Source organism: Engystomops pustulosus, chromosome 4, assembly GCF_040894005.1.
Source record: "Engystomops pustulosus chromosome 4, aEngPut4.maternal, whole genome shotgun sequence".
NCBI lineage: Eukaryota > Metazoa > Chordata > Amphibia > Anura > Leptodactylidae > Engystomops > Engystomops pustulosus.
Genome location: NC_092414.1, coordinates 191732402 through 191739772, shown reverse-complemented (window position 1 = coordinate 191739772; position 7371 = coordinate 191732402).

Genomic DNA, 7371 nt, shown 5'->3' with positions numbered 1-7371 from the left:
AGGCGATCGTCATTCATAGCACCATTTCATGGTGGTCTTGTAAGTCATACTTGTTACTTATCCAACACTGCGCCTGATCGCTGGTGGTCTGACCACTGCTTTTGTCATTAGTGAGAGTTGGGGGTCTAAGGAATCAGAATTAAATACCTATACTATGAAAAGGCATGAAGCAGCAATGATGGCACCACCAGGGGTGCACCTTCTATGAAGCGAGTTGAGCCTCTTGCCTCAGGCAGCAACACATGCAGCAAAATGGGTTGCAGCCTCAGGGGTGCAGTAACCTGCTACAAAGCAGGACCTGACACTTAAAAATGGTGTCTCTTAACACCCAATGTCAGAATGTGTGTTAGACATGCCATGGACAACCCTCTTAACCTGATATATTACTAGTGGATGGGACTATGGGGGCGCCGTTCTATAGGTTTAGGTTCTCGACAAATACTTTTTGCCAAATACTTGTACAAGCCCTTTAACACTTAAAGCCGGCAATCTTTGGAATATTCCATTAATTGTTCTATTGTAACCTGAGCTGGTGACCTCACAGCTTATATAATTGTCAGGAATGATTTATATAATGGTCATTACTATAAGTCTCAGATGTCACTGAGCCCGGAGCGGAGTTGTTTTTATTCTTACTCCCCTTATGAAACATCTTACACTAGATGATCTGCATTGTCCTGTAGCATTGGATATTTCATGCTCACATACTTCTTATGACTCCTCCTAACCTCTATGGTAGATCCGCAGTGGAGCCTGCATTCATTAGGAGTCTTAGTGGGTTTGGCAGTGAAGGGGTGAGCGGAATGGCCGGGGGCCTCATACAGCTGGACCTGGCTATTCTCAGCTCCATAAACAGTAAAAGAGGAAAAACAAACAGACTTATAAATACCCCAGCAAGAATGTGAATTATGTTCTGTATTCTTCATGATCCCTTTGTCCTCTTAAGACATGACATCATGGTGCAAGGACCCCAAATACTGTATTGTTCCCCGCAGGTCTGCAGATGGTAAGATATGAAGCTCAGGTGCAGGGCTCTACAGCGGATATGCATTCTAGCTCTTATACTTCCAGTCTCAAGACTTTTAAGGTTATTTTATGGCAAAATTTTTTGCATTGTAAGTCCATTCCATATTGGATGCTTAAGGCTAAACTCACACACACGTGTGTCCGCTGTACCGTAGCACGGCGGGCACACATCGGCACCGGGGAGAGGAGGAGGGGTTGAGCGCTGCTCACCCCCGCCCCTCTCCATGGAGATGTATGGCGCACAGTGCCGAATTCCAGGGAAAGATAGGATATGTCCTAACTTTTTTCCGGTTACAGGACAGTATGGTACCACCCATTGCTGTCTATGGGTGACGTATATATTCGGCCGTGTGAATGTAGCCTAAAATAGGGGAAAGGACTTTTTTCACATGAGTGTCCTTACAATGTACGGCAAAACACATAATGTGAAGAGTACTAGTACTGTGCTCTTATATGTAGGATAAAAGCAGTAGAGCTGTGCCCATATATGTATGGTAAGAGTTGTAGTACATTGTTGTAACCATATATGTAGGATAAGAGTAATAGTAATGTGTCCATATAAGACAGATCAATGCCATTGTGCACTCCCCATATACAAAGAATAAGAGTACTAGTACTGTGCTGTGTTCTTATATGTAGGATAAAAGCAGTAGAGCTATGACCATATATACAGGATAAGAGTAATAGTACGGTGTCCATATAAGACAGATTAGATCAATGTACTGTGCACTGCCCATATACATAGAATTACGGGAGGTTTTTGCGTTTTTGAAATGACATAGAATAGTACTGTGCTGTGCACATAGAGAAGTAGCACCTGAAAATCTTCTTAGTTTTTTTTACATAGTTATGAAAAGTGTGATGACACGTAGGGGGGATTTATTTTCTTCTGCCCTCAGGATGGGAGAAGTCTCCCTTTCACCCTGCCCTTAGTTATATCCCTGGTGTCTTTCAGTCTCTGGCTGTTTTCTTCTGTTTTCTTGGAGGTGTCACAGCCTCGGTGGAGTGTACACATGCCCAGAGGCGATCACAAGTTACCCACGTGCCTGCAGCCGGCAGCCGAAATAGGAGAACTCACATGGGCATGTTTGTTCTTTCAATATTGTTTTGCACTTTCTTATTTATTGTTATTGTTATAGAAATGTTGTTCATTTAGAAATAAAATGCTGTGGCCTCCCCACAATTCCCAAAACTGAAGGTTTCAGGTTTCCTTTTAATTGGTTAATCTGGTCCTCTGCATCCGGAGCCATATTTTTGGCTTAATTGTCAAATCCCTGCAGTCTCACACTGAAGTCTAAGCTGAGCATCTTCCTGACTAGTAGTTTAGGGACATGGTGTCCGTCATCTGCTTTGTCTGACCCCTGGTGGTGCCACAGCCTTTCCTTATATGCTCTCAGTGATTTCTCTACATGACCTCATCTTGCCCTATGACCCTGCTATTGTCTTTCTGTGACTCCAGTACATTATTAAGGAAAGAGAGAGCAAAACCATCGCTGTCTTTGATTCCTTTCTAGGTGAGATCTTGTCTTGACTTGTCATTTCTTAGCCCTGGCACTAAGGTCAGAGCCACTGGTTTAGCTCAGGGCCTGTCAGGCCTTTTGTCATATCAGTCACATCATATGATGTGAAGAAGATGACAAATATAATGCTAAGGAAGTGACAATAACACAAGTGGTAAATATCCTTAATTTAAGAAATATATCACAGTGTCTATTTAGGGTTATTTGTCTATGATGGTGTTTATATAGAACTAGAGCAGAAGTCCTGGCTGAGCACGTCCTACCAGCATCCGCCGCCCTAGTAGTGATTTCTAAAATATCCTGATCTGATCAACAAACTCCAAGCTGCGGGACACTTGGACACAGTTATCAGCATTGGGCACGGAGTCTGCCATAAATAATTCATTTTGCAGAGATGAAGAATTTGCAGACCAAACATGGCAAAGGAATTACCAAACCACAGTCTCCATTAGTGCAGAAGAAAATATACTGCTCCTATACTTACTATTACTGACTACCACTGCTACTACTACTTCTGACCTGGACTACTACTAACATCCTATACTACTATTGACTTACTACTACTACTGTCCTATACTACTACTACTACCTTTTTATGCTTCTTCTACTGACCTGTACTACTACCTTCCTATACTACTACTACAGTACTACTTCTAGAATCCTATGCCCCTACTAATAGCACACTATGCTAATTATTCTTTATTTTTATATAGCGCCTACAGCGCTGCACACAGCATGACAAATTGGTCCCTGTCCCCAATGGGGCTCACAATATAAACAACCTACCAGTATGTTTTGGAATGTTGGAGGAAACCGGAGGACCCGGAGGAGACCCACTCAAACACTAAGAGAACATACAAACTCTTTGCAGATGTTGACCTGGGTGGGACTAGAACCAGGACTCCAGTGCTACTACTACTACCTATATAATTACTACCACTATTACCATCCTTTACTACAATAACTGTCTTGCACTACTACTACTATCTTATACTACTACATACAGGGGTGCACCTAGCCTTTCTGCTGCCTGAGGCGAGCTATAAAAAGACGCCCCCCCCCCCGACTCCATATATGTAATATATCAAGGAGTGTCAGGACCAGACCCAATCATATTGGTTTAATGTGAAAAGCAATGCAAAATACATAGAGCATCCCACCGTGTACTATAGAATAAACACAGCGAGCTACTACAAAGGACATATACATACAACAATCCGCCATATAATATAAAATCAATACAGCGTGCCACCACATACCATATAATACATACAGCGTGCCCCCATATACCATATAATACATACAGCGTGCCCCCATATACCATATAATACATACTGCGTGCCCCCATATACCATATAATACATACAGCGTGCCCCCATATACCATATAATACATACAGCGTGCCCCCATATACCATATAATACATACACTGTGCCCCCATATACCATATAATACATACAGCATGCCCCCATATACCATATAATACATACAGCGTGCCACCATATACCATATAATACATACAGCGTGCCGCCATATACCATATAATACATACAGCGTGCCCCCATATACCATATAATACATACAGCGTGCCACCATATACCATATAATACATACAGCGTGTCACCATATACCATATAATACATACAGCGTGCCGCCATATACCATATAATACATACAGCGTGCCCTCATATACCATATAATACATACAGCGTGCCGCCATATACCGTATAATACATACAGCGTGCCGCCATATACCATATAATACATACAGCGTGCCGCCATATACCGTATAATACATACAGCGTGCCGACATATACCATATAATACATACAGCGTGCCGCCATCTACCATATAATACATACAGCGTGCCCCCATATACCATATAATACATACAGAGTGCCGCCATATACCATATAATAATTCATACAGCATGCCGCCATATATCATATAATACATACAGCGTGCCGCCATATACCATATAATACATACAGCGTGCCCCCATATACCATATAATACATGCAGCGTGCCGCTATATACCATATAATACATACAGTGTGCCACCATATACCATATAATACATACAGCGTGCCGCCATATACCATATAATACATACAGCGTGCCGCCATATACCATATAATACATACAGCGTGCCCCACATATACCATATAATACATACAGCGTGCCGCCATATACTATATAATACATACAGCGTGCCGCCATATACCATATAATACATACAGCGTGCCGCCATATACCATATAATACATACAGCGTGCCGCCATATACCATATAATACATACAGCGTGCCGCCATATACCATATAATACATACAGCGTGCCGCCATATACCATATAATACATACAGCGTGCCCCCATATACCATATAATACTTACAGCGTGCCGCCATATACCATATAATACATACAGCGTGCCGCCATATACCATATAATACATACAGCGTGCCGCCATATACCGTATAATACATACAGCGTGCCCCCATATACCGTATAATACATACAGCGTGCCGCCATATACCGTATAATACATACAGCGTGCCGCCATATACCGTATAATACATACAGCGTGCCCCCATATACCGTATAATACATACAGCGTGCCACCATATACCATATAATACATACAGCGTGCCACCATATACCATATAATACATACAGCGTGCCGCCATATACCGTATAATACATACAGCGTGCCCCCATATACCGTATAATACATACAGCGTGCCCCCATATACCATATAATACATAAAGCGTGGCGCCATATACCATATAATACATACAGCGTGCCCCCATATACCGTATAATACATACAGCGTGCCCCCATATACCATATAATACATACAGCGTGCCGCCATATACCGTATAATACATACAGCGTGCCCCCATATACCGTATAATACATACAGCGTGCCGCCATATACCGTATAATACATACAGCGTGCCGCCATATACCGTATAATACATACAGTGTGCCCCCATATACCGTATAATACATACAGCGTGCCCCCATATACCATATAATACATACAGCGTGCCCTCATATACCGTATAATACATACAGCGTGCCGCCATATACCGTATAATACATACAGCGTGCCCCCATATACCATATAATACATACAGCGTGCCCCCATATACCATATAATACATACAGCGTGCCGCCATATACCGTATAATACATACAGCGTGCCGACATATACCATACAATACATACAGTGTGCCGCCATATACCATATAATACATACAGCGTGCCCCCATATATCATATAATACATACAGCGTGCCGCCATATACCATATAATACATACAGCGTGCCGCCATATACCATATAATACATACAGTGTGCCCCCATATACCATATAATACATACAGCGTGCCCCACATATACCATATAATACATACAGTGTGCCCCCATATACCATATAATACATACAGCGTGCCCCCATATACCATATAATACATACAGCGTGCCCCCATATACCATATAATACATACAGCGTGCCCCCATATACCATATAATATATACAGCGTGCCGACATATACCATACAATACATACAGTGTGCCGCCATATACCGTATAATACATACAGCGTGCCGCCATATACCGTATAATACATACACTGTGCCTCCATATACCATATAATACATACAGGGTGCCCCCATATACCATATAATACATACACCGTGCCTCCATATACCATATAATACATACAGCGTGCCGCCATATACCATATAATACATACAGCGTGCCCCCATATACCATATAATACATACACTGTGCCCCCATATACCATATAATACATACAGCGTGCCCCACATATACCATATAATACATACAGTGTGCCCCCATATACCATATAATACATACAGCGTGCCCCCATATACCATATAATACATACAGCGTGCCCCCATATACCATATAATACATACAGCGTGCCCCCATATACCATATAATATATACAGCGTGCCGACATATACCATACAATACATACAGTGTGCCGCCATATACCGTATAATACATACAGCGTGCCGCCATATACCGTATAATACATACACTGTGCCTCCATATACCATATAATACATACAGGGTGCCCCCATATACCATATAATACATACAGCGTGCCGCCATATACCGTATAATACATACAGCGTGCCGCCATATACCATATAATACATACAGGGTGTCTCCATATACCATATAATACATACAGCGCGCCCCCTTATACCGTATAATACATACAGCGTGCCTCCATATACCGTATAATACATACAGCCTGCCTCCATATACCATATAATACATACAGCGTGCCGCCATATACCGTATAATACATACAGCGTGCCCCCATATACCGTATAATACATACAGCGTGCCGCCATATACCATATAATACATACAGCGTGCCGCCATATACCATATAATACATACAGCGTGCCGCCATATACCATATAATACATACAGCGTGCCGCCATATACCATATAATACATACAGGGTTCCGCCATATACCGTATAATACATACAGTGTGCCTCCATATACCATATAATACATACAGGGTGCCGCCATATACCATATAATACATACAGCGTTCCTCCATATACCATATAATACATACAGCGTGCCCCCTTATACCGTATAATACATACAGTGTGCCCCCATATACCATATAATACATACAGCGTGCCCCCATATACCATATAATACATACACCGTGCCTCCATATACCATATAATACATTCAGGGTGCCGCCATATACCATATAATACATACAGCGCGCCCCCTTATACCGTATAATACATACAGCGTGCCCCCA